Consider the following 26,292-nt stretch of genomic DNA (forward strand, 5'->3'; position numbering starts at 1 on the left):
TCAGCATGGACTGTTTTCGAACTCTATGACTCTGTGGTGGAATTACCTTCTCAACATTTCCACTTTACTTCCTTTCTTGAAGATGCACATTAAATTCTCCTTTCTTCAACCACTCTCTTGGTTAACTGTTCTAATACTTCTTTATGTGTCTCTGTGTCAATGTGCACTCGATCAAATGCTTTTTGGACATTTTACTTCATTAAGGGTATTCCATAAATGCAAATTGCCACTGTCAGGTGAAAAAAATACCTGATGCCACAGTAAACTTGTTTTGACTCTTTCAGCAGAATTTTACAGGAATAAAGATGAACGGTTTTTGTCATAATTACTTTCCCAGAGCATGTTTGCCACTATGTTATTGCTGTAACACAGTAGAAATAAAATTGCCACTGACTAAACTGAATTTAGTGATCTTCACAATTTCCTTGCTTTTCTCTCAAAGTGACTGGAATATACAAAGGTGGCTGAAGGTGCAAATTACTGCAGATGCTGGAATCTGTACTGAAAACAAAATAAAAGCTGGAGATTACAGTGGATCAGGCAGCATCCATGGAGAGAGAGCAAGCTAATATTTCAAGTCTGGATGACTCTTCATCAGAGCTCTTCTTCCTCTCCATGGATGCTGCATGACCCACTGTGATCTCCAGCATTCTTTGTTTTCAATATAGAGGAGGTTGTTTTGTTCCAGTTTTATGAAATGGATTAGGCTCCATTTTTGGAATAATCGAGTCATAGAGATGTACAGCACAGAAACAGACCCTTCGGTCCAACCCGTCCACGCCGACCAGATATCCCAACCCAATCTAGTCCCCCTGCCAGCACCCGGCCCATATCCCTCCGAACCCTTCCTTTTCATATACCCATCCAAATGCCTCTTAAATGTTGCAATTGTACCAGCCTCCACTACTTCCTCTGGCAGCTCATTCCATACACGTACTACCCTCTGCATGAAAATGTTGCCCCTTAGGTCTCTTTTATATCTTACCCCTCTCACCCTAAACCTATGCCCTCTAGTTCTGGACTCCCCACCTCAGGGAAAAAATAGACTTTGTCTATTTATCCTATCCATGCCCCTCATAATTTGGTAAACTTCTATAAGGTCACACCTCAGCCTCTGATGCTCCAGGGAAAACAGCCCCTGCCTGATCAACCTCTCCCTATAGCTCAAATCCTCCAACCTTGGCAACATCCTTGTAAATCTTTTCTGAACCCTTTCAAATTTCACAACATCTTTCTGACACGAAGGAGACCAGAATTGCACACAATATTCCAACAGTGGCCTAACCAATGTCCTGTACAGCCGCAACATGACCTCCCAACTCCTGTACTCAATACTCTGACCAATAAATGAAAGCATACCAAACGCCTTCTTCACTATCCTATCTACCTGCGATTCCACTTTCAAGGAGCTATGAACCTGCACTCCAAGGTCTCTTTGTTCAGCAGCACTCCCTAGGACCTTACCATTAAGTGTATAAGTCCTGCTAAGGTTTGCTTTCCCAAAATGCATCACCTCGCATTTATCTGAATTAAACTCTATCTGCCACTTCTCAGCCCATTGGCCCATCTGATCAAGATCCTGTTGTAATCTGAGTTCTAGTAGCACACCTCAGGAAGGGGAGATTGCGTTTGGATTGGTTTCAGTGAAGAGTCACCAGAATAATGCTGAACCTAAACAGGGTATCTACTGAGGATAGGTTGCTTGGATGAGGCTTGTACTCCCTCGGATAGAGGAAGTTAAGGGCTGATTTAATTGAAATGTTTAAAGTGAGTTAATGGATTTGGCTAGGTAGATAGTGAGAGACCTCAAAATGGGGAGCCGATAACAAAGAAATTTAAAGGAAAGGATATAGTGGTGTGATGTCGCTGATCTTGCAATACTAAAACCCGGGCTGAAGCTATGAGGATATGAGATTGAATCTAACCAGGGGAGTTGGTGAAATTTAAATAGAAAACTGGAACATAAAGTTATTTAAATTACCATGATTTGAAGCCAATAGGTTCACTAATGTCCCTTAAGGAAGGAAACTTACCATCCTTTCTTGGTCTGATCTCTGGACCTATAGCAATGTGATTGACCCTGAGCGACCCTCTGAAAAGACCCAGCAAACCACCCAGTCCAAGGGCAATTAAGGATATGCAGCTCATCTTCACCAACATGTCAGATTTCCTGACTTTGAGATTGTCACTTGTTTTGCTACATTTGTTCCATTTTAATGAAGGAAAAGGCAGGAATTAATATACATGATGAAAAGTTCCCATTATCCTTTTAAGTTAATTCAGCACCAGTTTAAAAAAATTGAAGAAGCGATAGTGTTCATTGTTGTTTCTGCGTTACTTTTGTTGTTCTGTTGTACCCTCGGGATCATGTTCAGACAGAAAAACCAAGGGGTTCAGGTACATAGTTCTTTGAAATTGGCATCACAGATAGACAGGATGGTAATGAAGGCATTTGACATGCTTGCCTTTATTGGTCGGAGCATTGAATGCAGGAGTTGGGACATCATGTTGCAGCTGCATAAGGTATTACTGGGACCACTTTTGGAGTACTGCTTGCAGTTCTGGTGAGAAACCAAAGGAACTGCAGATGCTGTAATTGAGAAACAACAACAGAAGTTGCTGGAAAAGCTCAACAGGTCTGGCAACATCTGTGAATAGAAATCAGAGTTAATGCATCGGGTCCAGTGACCTTTCCTCAGATCTGAGGCAAATTAAATTTAATAAGGAATGGAATGGATAAAATATGAAAGTCTTGCTCAAAAGCTATGACTCACTAGTCAGCCCTCACCTAGAAACAGTGAGCATTTTGGGCTCCTTATCTAACGAAAGACATATTGGAATTGGAGGCGATCAGAGAAGGTTCACTTGGTTGATTCTAGGCGAGGTTGCGTAGATTGGGCTAATATTCATTGGAGTCTAGAAGACTGAGAGGCAGTCTTTTTGAGACATATGTGTTTTTTGGAAATATTGTTAGAGAGTAGATGCAGAATGGTTCTTTCTCCTTGTGGGAGGGTATAAGCATAATGTCAAAATAAGGAGTAACACCTTTAAGGCAGAGATGAGTTGGACGACCAGCCATGATCGTGATAAATGGCAGAACAGGCTCAAAGGGCCAAATGGCCTCCTCCTGCTCCTCTCTTCCATATTTCTATATTTCTATGTTTCTATGAGGAGGATGAATTTCTTGTCTCAGAGAATAGTGAATCAGTGGGATTCCTATCTGCAGACAGCTGTCAATATCGGGTTGTTAAGTACATTTATGGCGGCGATAGACATTTTTAATTAGTAAGGGAATCAAGAGTTATGGGAGGAAAAGAGAAAAGTAGAATGAAGGATTATCAAACCAATTATGATCTCATTGAATGATGGAACAAACTTAGTGGCATGAATGTTTACTTCTGCTCCAATACATTATGTTTGCACATGCATGCATAATCGTTACATCATGCAGAATTCCGAATGGTAAACAGGTTGGTTTCTTGTATATTATTTGTTAGATATCAGATTATTCCTGGACTGACATTCTGTTCACAAGGAGTCAATCGATGCAAAGTTGGAAGAGCATAGCTGGTCAGACAGCATCCGAGGAGCAGGGAAGTCAACATTTTTGGTTGAAACCTTTCATCCTGATGAAGGGTTTCAGCCTGAAACATTGACTTTCCTGCTCCTTGGATGCTCTCTGACCTGTTATGTTTTTTCAGCTTCACATCTACTGACTCTGACATCCAGCGTCGGCAGTTCTCACTGTCTCCTCGTCAGTTAACAATGCTGTTCCCTTTGTAGGTGTTGTTGCCATGGTGAATGTGTCTGCTGATCCTTTGACCTTTTTGGGGAATGGTGGATCTCTAAATTGATAGTTGTTCTGTATTTTACACAGCCGGTGATGTCTTCCTCATCAGCTGGTTACAGTGAAAGAGTTGCTTCTTTGTTTTGTATGAATGAAACCTTTGAAGAGCAGGTGTGCATGCTGGAATGGATAGAGATAGAGGAAGCTGATGTGCTGAAAATGTTGTCAAACATTAAGATTGACAAGTTGCCAGGCCTGGACAAGATTTGTCCTCGGCTGCTTTGGGAAACGAGAAATGTAATTGCTTCGCCACTTGCGAAGATCTTTGCATCCTCGCTCTCCACTGGAGTCGTACCTGAGGACTGGAGGGAGGCAAATGTAATTCCTCTCTTCAAGAAAGGAAATAGGGAAATCCCCGGCAATTACAGACCAGTAAGTCTCACGTCTGTCGTCTGCAAGGTGTTAGAAAGGATTCTCAGTGATAGGATTTATGATCATCTGGAAGAGCATGGCTTGATTAAATGCAGTCAACACGGCTTTGTGAGGGGCAGGTCATGCCTCACAAACCTTATCGAGTTCTTTGAGGATGTGACTAGAAAAGTTGATTCGGGTTAAGCTGTCGATGTGGTGTATATGGACTTCAGCAAGGCATTTGATAAGGTTCCCCATGGTAGGCTCATTCAGAAGGTCAGGAGGAATGGGATACAGGGGAACATAGCTGTCTGGATACAGAATTGGCTGGCCAACAGAAGACAGCAAGTGGTAGTAGAAGGAAAATATTCTGCCTGGAAGTCTGTGGTGAGTGGTGTTCCACAGGGCTCTGTCCTTGGGCCTCCACTGTTTGTAATTTTTATTAATGACTTGGATGAGGGGATTGAAGGATGGGTCAGCAAGTTTGCAGATGACTCAAAGGTTGGAGGTATCGTTGACAGTTGACAGGATGCAGAGATGGGCTGAGAGGGTGGCAGATGGAGTTCAACCTGGATAAATGCGAGATGATGCATTTTGGAAGGTCGAATTTGAAAGCTGAGTACAGGATTAAGGATAGGATTCTTGGCAGTGTGGATGAACAGAGGGATCTTGGTGTGGAGGTATATAGATCCCTTAAAATGGCCACCCAAGTGGACAGGGTTGTTAAGAAAGCATATAGTGTTTTGGCTTTCATTAACAGGGGATTGAGTTTAAGAGTCGTGAGATCTTGTTGCAGCTCTATAAAACTTTGGTTAGACCACACTTGGAATACTGCGTCCAGTTCTGGTCGCCCTATTATAGGAAAGATGTGGATGCTTTGGAGAGGGTTCAGAGGAGGTTTACCAGGATGCTGCCTGGACTGGAGGGCTTATCTTATGAAGAGAGGTTGACTGAGCTTGGACTTTTTTCATTGGAGAAAAGGAGGAGGAGACAGGACCTAATTGAGGTATACAAGATAATGAGAGGCATAGATAGAGTCAATAGCCAGAGACTATTTCCCAGGGCAGAAATGACTAACACGAGGGGTCATAGTTTTAAGCTGGTTGGAGGAATGTATAGAGGGGATGTCAGAGGCGGGTTCTTGACACAGAGAGTTGTGAGAGCAAGGAATGTGTTGCCAGCAGCAGTTGTGGAAGCAAGGTCATTGGGGACATTTAAGAGACTACTGGGCATGCATATGGTCACAGAAATTTGAGGGTCCATACATGAGGATCATTGGTCGGCACAACATCGTGGGCTGAAGGGCCTGTTCTGTGCTGTGCTGTTCTATGTTCTATGTATATGTCTTCAGTAGAGTTGAGAGAGCTGGCCACTCACATTCACCACCTACAATCGAGGTGACAATGACTCTCATCAGGTCCCACCTGGGCTGACTGTTGTACAAAGTGCTGAATGTTTGCATGCTGATCGGCTCAATAAAACTGCCCTGGTATTTTTTCAGTGCAGTGCAAAGGCCAGAATGTGTGTACAACCATTTGAATCTCCCAAAAGATGTTGAGAGTGTAGTTAGAAAACTACCTCTCTATGCCGGCTTGACTCTTATTTAGTCTTACTTTTCATCTAACACAGTAAAGGCTTTTGATTTGGCAAGTTTTGGAAAAAATGCTTCAGTAATTTCTTCAGTACTTTATTTAAGATAATTTGTATCTCCGTGTCTGTGATAGTTTGACAAATAATGGCCATCATGCTAAAAAAAGAGTCACAAGTTTATTTCTGTCTGTCTGTCTGTCTATCTAGCTAAAGCGTACCTTTCAAATTTTCATGTTAATATATTCTTGTCTTGCCTGGGAAATCGGTTAAAAAAGGCTGAAGAGCCTTGCTGAACACTTTACTGTAAACAGCTATGAAAGTACACCATATCATTTGTGAAAATTGAAGAATTCGTCCTTTATTATGTTTTGCTAAAGTGGAAAGCAATCAAAATAGAAGAGATGCAGGCAACAATACCTCTCTCATTGTCCTTATATATTACACATGCTGAAGGAAAGTCTGGTCACGGTCGAAAACATGCAGAGGAAGCCATTACTCAGAAGAGTGACAGGTATTTGTACAGCAGACACTGAGCATTTATCAATGTTGCCTTCTGTGGGTCTCTTTCCATATGGTAAAGTGCTTAGCAGAGGGTTTACAGCAAATTACTGTGTTCTGAGGTGGATTATTGCTTATTTATACAGTGCTTTGTCTGGCTGTGGTTTCGGTGGAAGCAAGGCAGTACATTTCACACTGTGCTGTACAAACTTAACAAGGGAGTCGACACAGATCAGCTGGATAGCAAAATATAAGAAAGTGTAATTTAATCAAAAGAAGCAGCATTATTTACACAGTAGGAACAGACTCCAGTATAGTAGTGCTATGTACACTAATGGCCTTCTGACTGATTGGATGGATGAGCCATCGTGCAACATTGGAATATACAAGTGTCTATAACGCTTAATTATTACCACCATTAACAACAATAAATGCTTTTGCATCATCCTCTCCAACGTGAAAAGATTTCTATATCTGCAATTAGGAATCAATCCAAATCAAGTGTAATTTCCGCTAGCATTCATCTCACATCAGTGTAAGTGGGAATGCAGAATGTTTCTGGATTCCAGAATTAATATGTTGCCTAGTGAAAACATTAATCTAGAGGACACAGACCACCATCAGCCATTTATCCATTAAACTTGGCAATACAGCAACCAGCACTTAACCTCACCTCCCCAATCACTACAGCAACATCCTCCCCTCCCAGATCCTGGATTGATGGCTCATTGTTACATTTCACTGTCAGTCTAGTTTGCAACTCAATACTACTCAAATCTTCAGTGTGGTTTATGTGACTTCTACACAAAACAAGGAATATCTTTCTTCCTTTTGACTATTAATCAACAAAATATTACATTTCTATTCAATTTGATTGAATTATTTTCAGTACCTATTATTATCCCAAGTCCATCTGGCTGCCAAAATTTTTTTAAAATTCATTCATGGCATGTGGGGCTCACTGGTTGGACCAGAATTTATCACCCGTCCCTAACTGCCCTTGAACTGAGTTCCTTGATAGACCATTTCATATGGCAGTTAAGAGTCAACTAGGTCGCTATGGATCAAGGGTAACGTAAGCCAGGACAGGTAAGGATGACAAAGCACATTAGGATAGCAGATAAGTTGCAATGATAATTGACACATGTGGTGCACTGAGAGATGTTTTGGTCCCTTTTTTTATTCATTCATGGGACCTGGGCATCCCTGGCTAGGCCAGCATTTATTGACCATCTCTAGTTGTGGGATGAGCTACCTTCTTGAACCACTGCAGTCCACGTGCTGTAGGTAGACCCACAATGCCCTTAAGGAGGGAGTTCCAAAATTTTGCCCCAGTGACAGTGAAGGAATATCAACATATTTCCAAATCAGGATGGTGAATGGCTTGAAGAGGAACTTAGAGGTGGAGATTTTCCCGTGAACCCCTGCCCTTGACTTTCTCGATGGAAGTGGTCGTGAGTTTGGAAGGTGCTGTCCGAGGATCTTTGGTGAAGTTCTGTCGTGCATCTTATAGATACTCCACATTGCTGGATCCGAGCATCAGTATTGGAGGACTGGATGTTTGTGGATGCGGTGCCAATCACGTGAGCTGCTTTGTCCTGGATGGTATCGGGCATCTTGAAATATGATGGAGCTGCATCCATCCATGCAAGTGGGGAGTGTACCATCACACACCTGACTTGTGCATTTGTAGATGATGGCAGGCTTTGAGGAGTCAGGAGGTGAGTTATTTGCTGTAATATTCCTAGCCTCTGACCTTCCCTAATAGCCACTGTGTTTATATGATGGGTCCAGTTGAGTTTCTGGTCAATGGTAACCCTCAAGATGTTGATTCAATGGTATCACCATTGAATGTCAAGATGGAGTGGTTAGAGTATTTGTTATTCAAGCTGGTCGGTGCCTGACATTCAGGCAATGTGGTGTGAATGTTCCTTACCCACGTATCAGCCCAAGCTAGGGTATTATTCAGATCTTGTTGCATTTGAACATGAATTGCTTCAACACCTAAGGAGTTGGGAATGGTGCTGAACATTATGTTCCCTCAGTGCTTCCTCCAAGTGCTGTGCAACATAGAGATGTACTGATTCATTAGCTGATAGAGGACAGTACATGCTAATAAACAGGAGATTTCCTTGCCCATGTTTAAGCTGAAGACATGTGTCTTCAAGAGGGTCTAGAGTCAATATTGAGGACTCTGAGGGGAAGAATCTCCTGACTGTATATCATTGTGCCTTCCTCTCTGCTCTGTCTGTCTGCCCTGCCGATGGGACAGGACGTACACAGCGATGGTTATGGTGAGGTCTGGGACATTCTCCGTCGCATTTGACTCCATGTGTCTGATTATGTCAGGCTGTTACTTGACCATTTATGAGACAGCTCTCCCAATGTTGACACTAGCCCCCAGACATTAGTGAGGAGGACTTTGTTGGGTTGGCTGGGCTGTTTCTGCTATTGCCCTTCCAATATCAACCCTGTACTTGGTGACCTACACTGACCCTTCACTGGTTGTTCTTGAGAAGGTGGTGGTGAGCTGCCTTCTTGTCATCCTCAGATATGGCCCAGCTAGTTTTGGATGGACTTGTGTATTCAGAAGTTTGAAAGTGCCTGGCCCTATTGGAGCACTGGGGTGGGGAGAATATCATTTTGTAGCTCTGCAGAAAAGATGTGCTTCAGTGCAGCGAGTTTCTGTGCTACCATACATCTAGATAAAGGCTAATACATTCTTTCAAGGTGTTTCTTTATCATGTCAGAATCCCACCTACAGGCAGAGCTATCAGCAGCACTACACAGAACTCTCTTATTATCTGCAATTGTATCTTGTTGTTAAAATGATAGCAATTACATATGAATTATTCAAAAGAAGTCACACATTGAGCTTGCCAAGTTTTAATGCATTCTGAAGAGGGAGATTCTGATTGCAATCTCCTGCCATGTTGAGGATCAATAATGCCAGCTCCTTTGTTACGTGCTTGCTGATGGATGCAATGTGAAGAGGATGAAGTCATATTCAGCTTATTGCTGAACAATGAGCTGTCCATCACACTTTCAGCTGTCTTCCTACTTTGGATTGAAGTCAGTTAGTGTGGCAACCTCCTCACACAAAGATCCTTAGCTGGCTAAGTACGCAAGAGGCCACTCACTGCACAGATATTGACAGATATTCCAGAATATTCCAATAAGCACAGTGTCATCCTTCCTGTTAAAATCAAACATTTTGGCATGGTCTTGGTGGGCTGAATGACATGTTCCTGTGCTGTACTGTTCTTTGTTCTACCTCTTTCATGTTTTTATAACCATGTGTAAGTGAGAGTAATGTACAACCACTGGGAATTCCTGTCAGTTCAAATGGAACTTAGCTGGATGAACTTTTTTAAGTACTCCAATTGCACTCAATAAGTTTGACACCATCCAGGGCAAAGCAATTCAATTAATCACATCCACAAACATTCACTCCATCCACTGTTGACATTCAGTTGCAGCGGTGTGTGCTATTTACAAGGTACAATGCAGAAATTCGCCAACGATCCTCAGACAGCAACGTGCAAACCCACGACCAGTTCCATCTTGCAGGACAAGGGCAGCAGATACATGGGAACAGCACCACTTGCAAAGTCCCCCTCCAAGCCATTCAGCATCCTGAATTGGAAATGTATTGCTGTTTTGTCAGTGTGGCTGGATGAAAATCCTGCAACTCCCTCTCCACACCCCAGTTGTGAGCGTCCCTACACCAAAAGGACGGCAAGGTGGGATGGGCAGGAAGTACCATTTAAGCCAGTGATGTCCATATCCCATGAATGGATAAAGGAAAAAGAAACTCAAGGTGAGCAACAAAAGGACAGGATCTGATCTGGCCTGTAGTGGCCTGGAGATATACTGCCTCTGATAGGTAAGTGATAACAAGTGAGGACACAAAATACCCATCCTTGTAACTTTTTTTTCACGGAATGTGGGCATAGCTGGCAAGAACAGAATTTTATCGTTTATCACCAATTCTTACAACTGATTGGCAGGTTAGGCTAGTTCAGAGGGCAGTGAGCATGTGCCAATTGGCTGGGCTAGGCTAAGGATGGCAGATAGGTAAAAACAATGACTGCAGATGCTGAAAACCAAATACTGGATTAGTGGTGCTGGAAGAGCACAGCAGTTCAGGCAGCATCCGACGAGCAGCGAAATCGACGTTTCGGGCAAAAGCCCTTCATCAGGATATTCCTGATGAAGGGCTTTTGCCCGAAACGTCGATTTCACTGCTCGTCGGATGCTGCCTGAACTGCTGTGCTCTTCCAGCACCACTAATCCAGTATAAGGATGGCCGATTGCCCTCCCTAAAACACCTCAGCGAACCAGATGAGTTTTCATGAAAATTGTGGGCACCATTGCCAGAACTAGCTTCCTTTCCTAGACTTCGGGAATAATTTGAATTTTAAATACCCACCAGGTACTGTAACGATTTTCCCATGGCCTAAATGATACAAGGCCCTAGTTAGACCACAGCTGGAATCGCGTAAGTTTTATTCCCCTTATTTAAGCAGAGATTTGCTGGCATTGGAATAAATCCACAGAAGGTTCATCTGGCTGATACTAAGCTCTTTTTTGAGAAAATGAGAGTTGGAGTTTAGAAGCATGAAAGGCGATTCTATTGAAACATGCAAAATGCTTAGGAGACTTGACAGGGCAAATATGGAGAAGTTGCTTTTGGTAGGAGAATGTTGGACTAGGGAACATAAATCCAAAATAAGAAGTCACCCATTTAAGACAGAGATGAGGAAGACATTCTTCTCTCAAAGGATAGTGAATCTGTGGAATTCTTTACTGCAGTGGGCTGGTGAGATGGGTTGTTATTAATATTTAGGGCTGAGATAGACAGATTTTTAAGCAATGAAGAGACAATGTGTTCTGGGCATAAAGCAGGAATATGGAGTTGAGAATGATCAGGTCAGACATGATCTCTTTGAGTGACAGAGCAGATTTCATGTGCAAAATGATTGACGAATGTTCCCAGATTATTAGCCTAGGTTTCTAGATTACTAATGTAATGACATTATTATTACCCATTGCCCCTCCTGTGTCTAAAACAGCAGGTCAGAGGCTAGGAATCCTGCAACAAGTCACTCACCTCCTGACTCCCCACAGCCTTTTATTCCTGATGAAGGGCTTTTGCCCAAAACATTGATTTTGCTGCTCCTCGGATGCTGCCTGACCTGCTGTGCTCTTCCAGCACCACTAATCCAAAATCCTGACTCCCCACAGCCTGTCCACAAGGCACAGGTCAAGATTGTGTTGGAATATTCCCCCTTCATTGGATACGTGTACTTCCAACCAGACATAAGAATCTCAATTAAGGCAAAACAGCCCACTGGACTGACACTCCATCCAGCACTTTTAAATTTCATACTCTCCACGATCAACCACAGTGGAATGTGCCATCTACAAGGTGCACTGCAGTAACTCTTGAGAAAGCACTTTCCAAACCCTCAAGCATTAAGAAGGACAAGGGCAGCAGATATGTGGGAACACCATCACTTGAAAGCTCCCCTCTAAGCCACTCGCCATCCTGACTTGGAAATACATCACCGTTCCTTCACTGCTGCTAAGTCAATATCCTGGAATTCCCTGTTTAAGGACACTGTTTGTCTAACTACAACGAATGGACAGCTGCTCTTCAAGAAGGCAGCTCACTACCACCTTCAAAGGGCAACTAGGGATGGGCAATAAAGGCTGGCCCAAATAGTGACACTACTGAATAAAAATAAATCATCTCAAGCTTCCATTTCGTGCACCTGGGTGCCAGGCAGTTGTTTATTTCTGTCTTGTAATAAGAAGATGATATTCCAACTGAATCCTGTCATACAAGAGAGATAATTGGGACACAGCAGTGTTGTTGTTTCCTGTCAGAATTTTCAGTTTCAATTACTTTGAATCATTCTGAGATATTTGAAAGAATTCTGTGCCCTCTTCATCTGCTAAAGTCACCTTCGAACTTTCCAGATTAAATTTATCAATTCTTGATGACATTCACAGTGAAAGCTGTGGTACTGAAATGTTATTTAACTTGCTGCGCCTTTCAGGAGATTGTCAAGAATGCCAACCAACCAATTGCCTTTTATGTACATACCGGCCACACTGACATAGATGTCAAGGCAACTTGACAATTGACAATCCATAGGAGCCTCTGGGCAATCCTTCACCAGGTTGTCATGAAAACATGGAGCCATCTAATTTGACAGGCTTAGCGTCACTTGACCCAAAATAACGCCAAAATTATGCAGATAACTGAATCTGAACCAATCAAGTCAAGGCACCTTCCGTAGCTGGTGGTGGAGGGATGTCAATGTTAAAGTATCCTAGCTATAGTGTTGTTACAAGTTTGACACTCAAACCTAACACAAGACTGCAAATAATTTGAGACAAGTAACAAATTCTCATGCTTCTATCATAAAAAAATTGTATTGAAAAGATGAGGGTCTCAGTGTGCAAGCATTGCCTGGTTGAATACAGACTGTATTCTCCTTGTTAAAAGCAACTGAAAGAACACACTGTTTGACTCAATACATGCAGCCTATATAACTGATATTTCACCAGCCCCGAAACTCATACATGAATTTGCTCAGTGATGTGTGGGCAGAAAGTCTTTATTGGCATTGGCAGCAACAGAATGGGGAATACCACACATGTCATTATTGCATAGAGGTGGCTTAGTTAACCATTGATCAAAATCTTGAGGTACTTAGACAAGTATTGCAAATCTGAATGGGGCTCACCAAAGTCGTTTCTCATAAAACCAACAAGTGGTGACAGACACTAGATGTTAAAGGTTGGTTAATCATGGTTAAGGCATATATGAGCTGAAAGTGTGTTGCTGGAAAAGCGCAGCAGATCAGGCAGCATCCAAGGAGCAGGAGAATTGACGTTTTGATGTTGCCTGATCTGCTGCACTTTTCCAGCAACACATTTTCAGCTCTGGTCTCCAGCATCTGCAGTCCTCACTTTCTCCATTAAGGCATATATGTCATGTACGGTATGATTCACACAGAATCCCAATGCACAATCTACTGGATTCCCAGATAGATTTTTCGATTTAAATGTAGTACAGTCAGGGACAGGGTGTTCCTCTAAGAGTGAAGGGCACGGGCAAGAAGTCCAGGAAACCCTGGATGTCAAAGTTTATCAAGAGAAAGTGAGGACTCCAGATGCTGGAGAGTGATAGTCGAAAAGTGTTATGCTGGCAAAGCAGAAAAGCACAAAAGAAACCCAATGCACGATTTACTTGTTCCCCAGATCAGCCTGTTAAGAGATGTTATTACACACTTGTGGAGGATGTAGGACTTAAAAACAGATATCCTGGCTCAGTTGTAGGGACACTACCAATATGCCACCAAAGCCCCTCTTGCTCCTGTATGTGCACCCAATCTTTACCAAATGATTTGGCTTTTAGTATTGAGCCATCTCCTGTTACACAGTTCCATTATGTCTCAGACATCAATACCAGACTGTCCTGAATGATACAAAGTGTCTTAGTCACAACCATCTTCAGTTGCTTCATCAATGACCTTCCCTCCATCATAAAAACAGAGGTGGGGATGTTCACCAATAATTGCCATGTCCAGCAGCATTACCGACTGCTCAGATATTGAAGCAGTCACTGCCCAAATGTAGCAAGAACTGGACTATATCTAGGCTTGGTTTGATAGGTGACAAGTAACATTCATGACACACAACTAGGAGAAAGTGAGGACTGCAGATGCTGGAGATCAGAGTCAAGAGTGTGGTGCTGGAAAAGCACAGCAGGTCAGGCAGCATCCGAGGAGCAAGAGAATCGATGTTTCAGGCAAAAGCCCTTCATCAGAAAGGGCTTTTGCCCGAAACATCGATTCCCCTGCTCCTCTGATGTTGCCTGACCTGCTCTTCATCAGGAATGAAGCTTGTGGGCCAAGGGGGCTGAGAGATCAATGGTAAGGGAGTGGGCTGGGAAGGTAGCTGGGAATGCAATAGGTAGATGAAGGTGGGGTAAAGGTGATGGGTCAGAGAGGAGGGTGAAGTGAATAGGTAGGAAGGAAGATGGACAGGTAGGACAGTTCAAGAGGGCGGTGACACACAAGTGTCAGACAATGTTCCTCTCCAACAAGGGAGTATCTCACTATTGTGCCTTGATAATATACGGCATTATCATCACTGAATCTCCCACTATCGATATCCTGAGGGCCATATTGAACCTGACAGTAATCCCACTGCTTTCAGGCAGTGATATGGAAATGAGGATTCAAATAATAATCTGCAGTTAGGCTTGTTGTTTATATTAGTTCCCTTAAAAATTCTCACAGCTCAAAACGAGCACAGAAAAATGTGTTTCCATTGGACATGTTAGTAGTTGGTGAAGTCCTTACCTTCCCCAAGGGAATTATTGTAAAATCATAACTCCTCATCACCTAAACATATTCCATGAGTTCTTGATACTTCATATGCCCCTCGACATTCAATGCTTGACCATCAGTGAATTCCCCCATCATCAACATTCTGGAACTTACGATTGACTGAACTGGACTAGTTACATAAATACTTTTGCTACAAGAGAAGATAGAGGCTAGGAACCCTGCAGCGAGTAATTTACCTCCTCAAAGCCCGTCCACTATCTAAATGACACAAGGTCTGGAGTGTGATGGAATACTCCCCACTTGCCTGGATTGGTGCAGCTCCAATAATATTCAAGAAGCTTGACACCATCCACCACATTGCAACCTGCTTGATTTGCACCACATCCACAAACAGCCACTCCCTCCACCACCAATAGCATTAGTGTATACCATGTACAGGGGACCGAGATAGCACTTTCCAAACCCACAATCTTTTCCACATAGAAGGACAAAGGCATGGGAACACCAACTTCTCCAATCCATGCACCACCCTGACTTGGAAGTATATCACCCTTCCTTCAGTGTCATTAGGTGAACATCTTGGTATTCCCACTTAACAGCATTGTGGGTCTACCTAAGGACAGGGACTGCAGCGGTTCCAGAGACAGCTCAGCCCCATCTTCTCAAAGACAACTAGAGATGGGAAATAAACGCTAGCCAGCCAGCAGTAGCCACACTTCATTAATTTTTTTTAAGCATAATGGCATCTTATGGCACAGAAAGATTCCATATGGCCCCATCTCACCTGTGTTGACCTTCAGGATTAGCACAAGCCAACATGCAACAAACTAATGTTCCTTTTCTCAACCAAGTGGGAGACAATGGCCGAGTGATATTATTGGTGAACTATTAATCCAGAGACCCAGGCAAAGTTCTGGGGTCCCAGGTTCACAGGTCACCATGGCAACTGGTGGAATTTGAATTCAATAACAAAATCTGGAAATAAGAGTCTTATGAAACCATGAATTTACTCATGGGGAAAAATCCATGTGATTTGTTATAATCCTTTACAGAAGGAAATCTGCCATGCTTACCTGTTTGGGTCTACCTATGTCTCCAACTCTACAACAATGTGGTTGACTCTTAATTGTCCTCTGGGCAATTGGAGATAGGTAATGAATGCTGGCATTAATTCAGCTTGCAATGCTTATATCCTCTGAATAAATTTTAATACATTTCCTTCAATCCATCTACATTTTTCAGCTCCCAATTCCCATTCTTTTAAAAAGTATTTATTCATGGAATGCAGGCATTGCTGTCTCTGCTGTCATTCATTGCCAATCCCCAACTGACCAATTGCAAGTCATGACCATTTTCTGTTAATGTCATTCTCAAATGGAAACTTGTCTACATTTTCCTTACCAAGCACTTACATAAACTTAAATTCCAAGACCAGAACCACAGCACTGCCTTTTATTTTCAGAAGGAAAAAATCTCCCACAGGAGGTGATGGTTTAGTGGTATTATACTGGACTGTTAATGCAGAGATCCAGGCAATGTTCTGGGGACCTAAGTTCAAATCCCACCATAGCAGACAGTGGAATTTTAATTCAATAAAAATCTAGAATTAAGAGTCTAATGATGACCATAAAATCTGTTGTTGCAAAAACCCATCTGTGTCACTAATGTCCTTTAGGGAAGGAAGCTGCCATCCTTACCTGGTCTGGCCTCCATGTGACTCCAGATCTGCAATAATGTGGTTGACTCTTAACTGTTCTCTGGGCAATAAATGCTGCCTAGCCAGTGACACCCTATGAATAAATTAAAGAAACTTGCTTCCCCTTGCGCGATAATGCTGTCTTCTGAGATCTGGTGCCTGCTGTTTTTATTCACTGATGTGTATCCCTTCTCATTCTTCTTGTCATTGGAGGTCAACTTGTCATTTAATCCAATGCTAATGACGAAGTGAAGATGATGTTCTACATGAGATTATCATTGTGGACTCTGTGCAAGAAGTAGCACTTGACCATAAAGTCCCTTCGACTACACTCTCAATGCTGTGGGGAACGGTGCTTCTCATCAATTGCATTGCCGACTATGTTCTTACACATTTCCACACGTGAATGATAAAGGTTCCACTTTTTGTGGGGTTGATTGGCAGGAAGAAGGGATAACTGCAACTGTAGTACTGCTGGTTTTCTTGCTTCAGGTGGTCAAAGACCATTAAGCAAGGATTGTGAGATGGCCGGCTGATTTTGACAACTCCACATGAAAGAGGCGGGCAGTCTGAAAGGAGCTTTCTCCTCCTGATTCCTGTGAAATACGAAATAAAGCAATATGAAACAGTGTGTGCTTACCTTTTAATGGCAACATTAAAATAAAATGCAGCAAAATGCTTCACGGGATTATGAGCGATTAAATTTTGGTGCTGAATCAATGATGAAATGTTTTGACAGCTAACCAGTAGCTTGGTCAGAGAGGTAGATTTAAAATCTTGTGAGACAGTCTAAATTTAAGACCCACACAATTTTTTTTTTCAAATCATCTATTTGCTCTTAGTTTTTTTTTACCTTTTCCAGCACTTCTATATTATCTTGACCACTGGTCAGAGCCCCAAGGTACTGTGAACATTTTTTTTTCCATATAATTCAAAATTACATTTTGTAAAAGAGGGCGTTTAGCCAAAAATGGCTATGGATATAAAGTAATTGGCTGCCTGGAGAGAAAAAGAGACCCACCAAATGTCATTGCCTATGGATGCAAAGGGATCTTCAAGTAACTGCTCTCTAAAATGAGGAATATCCAAGTATAAACAGACCGGGCTATGACCTCTTTTGACTACAAATTGAATAACAGACTGACAACGCAAGCCATCTCTGCAGATTACATCCCAAACTGCAGACATATTTTTGTGATTTTCCCTTTGAAGAAAACACAAATGCAGGCATTAAAAGGTAATTTCTGCTGGAGGGCTCTCCTGGGATGGAACATTCTCATGTGTATAAGCCCGACATTGAGTATTTGTGTGTTGTGGAGGTCACAATTGAACAATTATACCCTAGACACTTCCTTTACTGCAGGTAAAGGAAGACCCTCGCTCACTTTGAGAGTTGCAAACTCATTAAAAAGGGAATCAGGACAAAGGGAATTCAATCACCCTACAAAATCATGAATCTCAAAACCTGGAAGTTGGAAATATCAACAACGGCTCAACACACAATGTTACTGTGTTATTGCAACCTATTAGCCAGAAATCACACAACACCAGGTTATTGGTCAACAGGTTAATTTTAAACCACAAGCTTTTGGAGTGCTGCTCCTACGTCAGGTGAAGATTCACTTCACCTGATAAAGGTACAGTGCTTTGAAAGCTTGTGATTTCAAATAAACCTGGTGGCCTATAGCTTGGTGTCATTTGACTTTTGACCTTGTCCATCTGAGTCCAACACCAACACCTCCACAACATGGCAACCCGTTAATAGCTGCGAAGTCTTACTAACTCAAAGAAAACCTCTCTTATGCTGCTATTTTTTGGACTTATCTCTTATTTATGACGTGTGCATGTGTGTTGCGTTCTTCTCCAGTTTATTAATTAAGACATTCACTTTTTGTTCACACATAAAAGCCTCATTAAATTAGCTCCTTTTAGAACATCTGGGAGGAAGGAAAGGGATCCATTTACAAATTAACTTTGTTGCAACCAACCATGAGAGTGTTCTGAAAAAGAAAAGGAGCCAGTTCATGCATTCTCAACAGGGGTAACAGGTTGAGGTATTCCAGCTGTAATCTTTGGAATCTCTCACGAGTAGCTCTGATTGTAACGATATCCTTTTTGGAATGTTGAGAGTAGAATGTGCATTTTGTGGCATTGTGATCTCTTTAACATTATTCATTAGTAATAAATAATATCATAGTGAAGTATTCTATAATAGGAATGTCAATAATAGTTAGCAACTTGCAAATGCTCATTTGGAATTCCCTGTGTCTATAATTACTTGTTGTGCTTCAAGTAAATAAATTAGTTATTGGTTTTCTGTCGCCTAGAATTCTTTGTATAAAAGCCTATTATTCATATATAGCCGAAAGTCAATTCACAAAGATAATATTTCATGTCTCAGTGTGTAGCTCTTCCATTTCCAGTTGCTCAAGGTTACTCTGATGAAACCATCACCAAACGAATGGCTCTGTTTTGTTTCTTTTCTTTATTCTTTCGTGAGATGTGTACATCGCTGGTGAGGCCAGCATTTGCTGTCCGTCCCTAACTGCCCTTGAACTGGGGTCTTGCTTGTCTATTACAGAAGGTAATTAAGAGTCAACCACATTGCTGTGGGTCTGGAGTCATAAAAAAGTCAGACCAGGTGAGAACAGCAGATGTTTCTTCCCTAGTGGACCAGAGTGAACCAATTTCTTTTTATAACAATCAACAATGATTTCACGCTGATCATTAGACTAACCTCAAAGTAAAGGATGAAGGTGTAGAAGAGGATCCAAAGATTTTAGAATCATGTGGCCTTCAACATCTGATAATGAAGGATTTGGTTGGTGGCCAGTGAGGATGACAGAGTACTCCTCAGTAACAATCAAACTTCATAGTAATGTCCTGATTTTCTATCTTCGATAATTCCACACACAGGGGTCCTCTCTTGTGGGTGCTATTTGAAGTAGACCAAGGGAATTCGTAACTAGGCTCCTCGATAATATTTATCCCTCAAGTCAACCATCACCAAGCACTCATGACCTGTTTTTGTTTCATTGCTGTTTGTGTGATCTTGCTTTGTAAAGCATGGCTGCTGTGTTTCCTGCATTACACCAACTGCATTTGATAGCTACAAAGCACTTTGTGACATTTTGAGGCTGTGAAGAAAACTCTTGCAAATACAAATTATTCGGTTCTGCCCATTCTCTGTGGGCATGATCCCATTAACTGTGTAAAACTGCCTCCATCTCGAAATATGATAAACCTCTTCCTTCTTTGCAAAACAAATAGTCATTCAAAACTTCTACGTCTTGAAGATCTCGAAATATTTTGAGCCCTGTTATTTTGGTATAAAGGCCCAGCAATAAATTCAATGCATTTTCAAAGTTTCATTGGTTGTTTTCCGCAATAATCAACAAAAACAGTGCTGAAATGTCTCCAAATCATTGCCTGAAGTGGGGTGGTTCTTCCTGATGACTTTTACGCTGAGTTTGTATCTCCTTCTATTGTGTCATATATCATAGAGTTTTCACATTTGAAAAGAGGCTCTTCAGCCCATCATACCTGTACTGGTCACCAAATGTTCATCTATTCTAATTCCATTTTCCAGCACTTGGCCCTTGTATGCTTTGACATTTCAAGTGTTAGTTTAGATATTACTTAAATGTCATGAGAGTTCCCATCTCTAACACCCTTTTAAGCAGTTAGTCCAAGATATCCACTACCCTCTGAGTAAAGCACATTTTCCTTAAATCCCCTCAGCGTTTGGATTATTGTGAGCAGTTTTGGGACCTGTATCTAAGGAACGATGTGCTGGCCTTGGAGGGGGGGTCTTAATGAGGTTTGCAAGAATGGTCCTAGGAATAAAGCTTATAAGATACGAGTTGCGGTTGAGGATGCTGGGTCTGTACTCGATGGAGTTTAGAAGATCTTGCTGAAACTTACAGAGTATTGAATGGCCTGGATAGAGTGGAGATGGAGATAGTTCCAAAGGTAGGAGAGACTAGGATCCAAGGATACATCCTCAAAGTGAAGGGACAACTCTTTAGAACTGAGATGAGGAGGAATTTCTTCAGCCAGAGGGTGGTGAATCTGTGGAACTTATTGCCACAGAAGACTATAGAGGTTAGGTCATTGAGTGTCTTTAAGACATGGATGGATATGTTCTTGATTGGTAAAGGTATCAAGGGTTACAGGGAGAAGGCAGGAGATTGGGGTTGAGAAATATATCAGCCAGAATCGAATGGTGAAATAGAACTGGTGGACCAAATGGCCTAATTTTGCTCCTATGACTTGTGGTCTTATGATTGAAACTACATGCTCCTTACTCTAAAACTATTCACCATGGATATTGGGCTCCTTTAGACAGGGAAACTTCTCTCTCTATTTATCCTGACACTGTCGTGGGCGGCACTGTGGCACAGTGCCAGAGACCCAGGTTCAATTCCCGCCTCAGGTGACTGACTGTGTGGAGTTTGCACATTCTCCCCGTGTCTGCGTGGGTTTCCTCCCACAGTCCAAAAATGTGCAGGTTAGGTGAATTGGCCAAGCTAAATTGCCCATAGTGTTAGGTGCAGGGTAAATGTAGGGGAATGGGTGTGGGTGGGTGCGCTTTGGCGGGGCGGTGTGGACTTGTTGGGCCGAAGGGCCTGTTTCCACACTGTAAGTAATCTAATATAATGCTCCTCTGAGCTTTGTACATCTCAATGAGATCGTCCCTCAGCGGACTCCACTCTAAGGCACACCAACTATCTCATCTCTCTTTACAGCTGAATTGCTTCAGCACAGGCAACAACCTGTTGAATTTCCTTGGCACTGTCTCTAGTTCAATCACATCTTCCACACCCACATAGCATGGCAGCCAGAACTACACACAGTACTCCAGCTGTGGGCTCACATCATATATACCATAATCTCCTTGCTCGTGTTCACAGTGACTTGACTCAGAAAGTCAAGTGCCCTATATGCCTTCTGAAGTCCTGATCTGCCTATCCTGATGTAAGGATCTATGGACATGCACACCAAGGTCCTTCTGACTGTCTGTATTTTCTATGGTCCTAATATTCTCAGACTCAGTTATTTGCAGATAGGCAAAGCTTCAATCCCAAAGTATAGAAACAGTACTCTCCCAGTCTCTATCACCCACCCTGCCTGACTGAGAACAATTATTGAGGATAAGGTGAGGACTGCAGATGCTGGAGATCAGAGCTGAAAATGTGTTGCTGGAAAAGCGCAGCAGATCAGGCAGCATCCAAGGAGCAGGAGAATCGACGTTTTTGGCATGAGCCCTTCCGAAACGTTGATTCTCATGCTCCTTGGATGCTGCCTGAAAGGCTGAGCTTTTCCAGCAACACATTTTTCGGCTGAGAATAATTATTGGCAATTTTCTCAAAACACCTCGCTAAGTGAGGTGGTGATTCAGGTGGTGATTCTTCATTCAGTCACTGGATCAACATTAGTGCAGATCCTGCACATTGGGAATGCTTCAACATTCATAGCTGTCTTTGAACTTACTTTCTGACAATTGTATAAAAGAGGTATATGTTTTCTATCACAGGAATTAGAGTCCAGACAGCAGAGAAGGACCATCTGACCCATCAAAGCTTGCCTACCTATTGACAATAGTCCCACTTTCTCTTGAATATTATGATGCTCTGAGTGTTCATCCATGTACTTTTTGAAGGTTGTGAGGTTTCCTGCCTTTATCACTCTCCCAGGCAGTGGCAATCCAGACCCCCACCAACGCCTGGGTGATAAAAATGTTCCTTGAATATCCTCTGAACGTCTTACTCTTCATCTTAAAATTATGTCCCCCTTGTTATTGGCCCTTCAGCTAAGGGGAACAGCTGCTTTCTCGCCACCTTGTCCATGCCCCTCAAAATCTTACACCTCAATCAAGTCCACCATCAATCTTCTCTGGTCTAAAGAAAACAACCTGACTCAATCCAGCCTCTCTTCATATCTGAAATGCTCTGCCCCAGGCAACATCCTGATCAATCTCCTATGCACCTTCTTCAGCACGATCACATCCTTCCTCTCGTGTGGTGACCAGAACTGATCATGGTACTCCAACTATGGATTATTGTGTTAAATCTCACAGCAGACGTACAATATACCTTAAAAGGACATGCTCACGTTGCAATCACCATACAACCCAATGGTGTAAGGCTCTCAGTCTCCATCTTACTGAGCTCTGTCCTCTTGCAACATGACACTCTGAGGAAGTTTACTGCAGTACTTTTGAATTGCTGAGTTTGAGCCCAAGGGTCTGGGACTGTAAGGTACCTAATGTAGTAGGAGCTGTAAGGATGTTTCATTGAATTTTTCAATACCATTTAACCCACGTCTCATCCTAATGTTACAGGAGCTGCCATAGGTAGCATGATAGTGGTAGATCACTCAGTATACTGTGCCACCTAATTTTTAAGACAGCATTAACACATTGTCCGTGTATTTTTTTCTCCTCAATTCCCACCTTGAGCTTTCATTAGATTGGTCCACACTTAACAAGCAAAGTTCTGCCATAGTTTGCTATTACCATCAGAAGGATGGCTGACCAGGAAAACCTCCCACACTTACCTGCTGCCATCAGGCACATTGGAAAGATTTTCAAGCTGATCATCCATCTGCTTGTCCATATTATACATGCACCATCTATTGTCAACAAGAGCTGATGTGGGTCTCAGACTTGGAGCTCCTAGCCCAGAACTAGGGATACGACCACAGTTGTTAAAAGACCTCCTCCAATGTGTGGTGAAATTACAGAAGGAGGCATGAGGGGTTGAACAGTCTGTGTTGGAAACAGTTATGTCAGGAGGGTTTTTTTTGAGAAAAGTGAGGCAAGCAATTACAATTATTTCAGTGAATAGTCTGTGTTCAAAGGATATAACAGATGTGATACAGGGAAGGGGATTGGTTAGCTCGGTTGGCTGGAGAGTTAGTTTGAAATGCAGAATGACATGAACAGCATTTAAATCCCTTCACTGGCTGAAGTTATCAGGAAGGATTCTCATTCTCAACTGCTTGCTTCACCTGAGGTCTGGGGACCTTCGGGTTAAACCAACATCATTCCCCTGTCTCTAATGAGAGAGCAGCCCCCTGGTCCAGTAGGATTAAAGTGAAGTTACATTTACTATTATATTCTGAGGTCTTCGCTCTGCTATGTACCTTAATCCTACACACAGTAGGGAACACGGCTTTGAAGAGCTCGCTCTTCCTGTGTAGTTAGTTTGACTACCTTTGCTGTAGATAAATACTGTTCTTTACACTCTATGGTTCCTTAAATTCTGTAAATCTTGATTCACTAGCAGTCAATATTCAACACACCACTGGTAAATGTAAAATAGTAAGGTCACCATAGTCCCAGGGGAGTTCAGAGCAGCTAAGAGAGGCGACTGGTGGTGAGTTTAATCTGACAGTCACCATGCCTCAGGCAAGAGGCGAGATTTAAGATGTGGGAACTTTATGGTGACCTGAGCTGGTGCAGGAATTGAACCTGCGCTGATCGTATCACCCTATATCTTAAACCAGCCATCTAGCTAACTGACCCCCTCAGGATGTTTCAAATATGTATTTATTATAATCTGTAGCTGTGTATTAACAATGGTTATAAAATATTCTTTGATTCTCAGATTGTTTCCATCTAATTCATTGAGTAACTACCTCCTCCATTTCCAATCCAAAGCTTAAAATCCTTGCACTTATCTTAATTAAATATAAACTGATCTAATTCTACATGCTTGTAAATTTAGTTTGCGCTTTCCCGTTCGAAAATGAATTTTACAGAGGTATCATAATTTACAATGTTGACGGAAGCCATTTGGCCTATTGTGGTGTCAGCTGAAAGCTTTGGAATTATGTCATGTAGACCAAAGTCGAAGTCATTGATATATATCAGAAAGAGTGGCCCTAAAACTGTTATAGTCGAGAAATTCCATTCAGGGTCTGATTTGTTGCTCAGAAACATTACTGCCATATGGAAAAATGGTATCTGTGATCTAAGGGGCCCTGGTTATAACCGACTGCCATATGGTCAAATTCTATCTGTGACCCAAGGGGCCCTGGTTATAACTGACTAACTGTATCCCATCACATAAATCCTGAGGACACAATCAGGTTGAAGCACACTGCAGAAGTTTATCTGCATTTTTGCTGTGTGCTGCATTCTGTATTCAGTGACTAACCAATTAAGAGCCTCATGCCAATACTGCTGGCACTACCATCTCTGTAGATGGGCCCTTCGCCAGTCAGGAGGTAGGAGAAGTAAACATGGGGGGAGTTCCACATTGTCCACCGGGATGTTTTGGGAAGGCAGGTAGGGGGTTGGAAATGGGTTGTTTTGCTGCCTCAAAGGCCCTCCTGACCTAATTCAGGGATAAGTGTAGGAAAGGGGCAGGCTTTCAGGAAGCCTGGTTTCCTGTCCTTGCGCTGACCCTCCTACAACTTCCATTCCCCTCTCCCACCCACCTATGCCCTGATCCAGTGGAACCCTCTTTGGCTTTGGCTTCACCTATAGCCTGGCATGCTGCGTGAGGATGGCTCCTTAACGTTTCCAAAACCGTCTCACTGGTGACGTTGCTGAACAGAAGAGCTGCTGCCCTTGGATTGGCCATGAGCTCTCATTTGGCATGGCCACTTCCCCTCACCCCAGGGTCCTAGTCCAAGGAAAGACCCACTGGTGCCATCTTGGCTGCCTAATTATCTCATCATTCATGGGCAGGTGACTGAGGTGTCAGTGGAGGAGCGCTTTGGGGACAGCAACCATAATTCTATTAGATTTAAAATATTGATGGAAAAGGATAGACCAGATCTAAAAGTTGAAGTTCTAAATTGGAGAAAGGCAAATTTTAACAGTATTAGGCAAGAACTTTCGAAAGCTAATTGGGGGCAGGTAAAGGGACGGCTGGAAAATGGGAAGGCTTCAGAAATGAGGTAATAAGGAACCAGAGAGAGTATATTCCAGTTAGGGTGAAAGGAAAGGTTGGTAGGTATAGGGAAGGCTGGATAACTAAAGAAATTGAGGGTTTGGTTAAGAAAAAGAAGGAAGCATATGTCAGGTACAGATAGGATAGATCGAGTGAATCCTTAGAAGAGTATAAAGAAAGTAGGAGTACACTTAAGAGGGAAATCAGGAGGGCAAAAAGGTGACATGAAATAGCATTGGCAAATAGAATTAAGGAGAATCCAAAGGTTTTTACAAATACATTAAGGACAAAAGGGTAACTAGGGAGAGAATAGGGCCCCTCCAAGATCAGCAAGGCGGCCTTTGTGTGGAGCCACAGAAAATGGGGGAGACACTAAACGAGTATTTTGCATCAGTATTTACTGTGGAAAAGAATATGGAAGGTATAGACTGTAGGGAAATAGATGGTGACACCTTGCAAAATTTCCATATTACAGAGGAGAAAGTGCTGGATGTCTTGAAACGCATAAAGGTGGATACATCCCCAGGACTTGATCAGGTGTACCCTAGAACTCTGTGGGAAGCTAGAGAAGTGATTGCTGGGCCTCTTGCTGAGATATTTATATCATCGATAATCAAAGGTGAGGTGCTGGAAGACTGGAGGTTGGCTAACATGGTGCCACTGTTTAAGAAGGGTAATAAGGACAACTATAGACCAGTGAGCCTGACATCGGTGGTGGGCAGGTTGTTGGAGGGAATCCTGAGGGACAGGATGTACATGTATTTGGAAAGACAAGGACTGATTAGGGATAGTCAACATGGTTTTGTGCGTGGGAAATCATGTCTCACAAACTTGATTGAGTTTTTTTGAAGAAATAACAAGGAGGATTGATAAGGGCAGAGCAATTGATGTGATCTATATTGACTTCAGTAAGGCATTCGACAAGGTTCCCCATGCGAGACTAATTAGCAAGGTTAGATCTCATGGAATACAGGGAGAACTAGCCATTTGGATACAGAACTGGCTCAAAGGTAGAAGGGTGGTGGTGGGGGGTTGTTT

This window comes from Chiloscyllium punctatum, chromosome 5 (genome assembly GCF_047496795.1).
Source record: "Chiloscyllium punctatum isolate Juve2018m chromosome 5, sChiPun1.3, whole genome shotgun sequence".
NCBI lineage: Eukaryota > Metazoa > Chordata > Chondrichthyes > Orectolobiformes > Hemiscylliidae > Chiloscyllium > Chiloscyllium punctatum.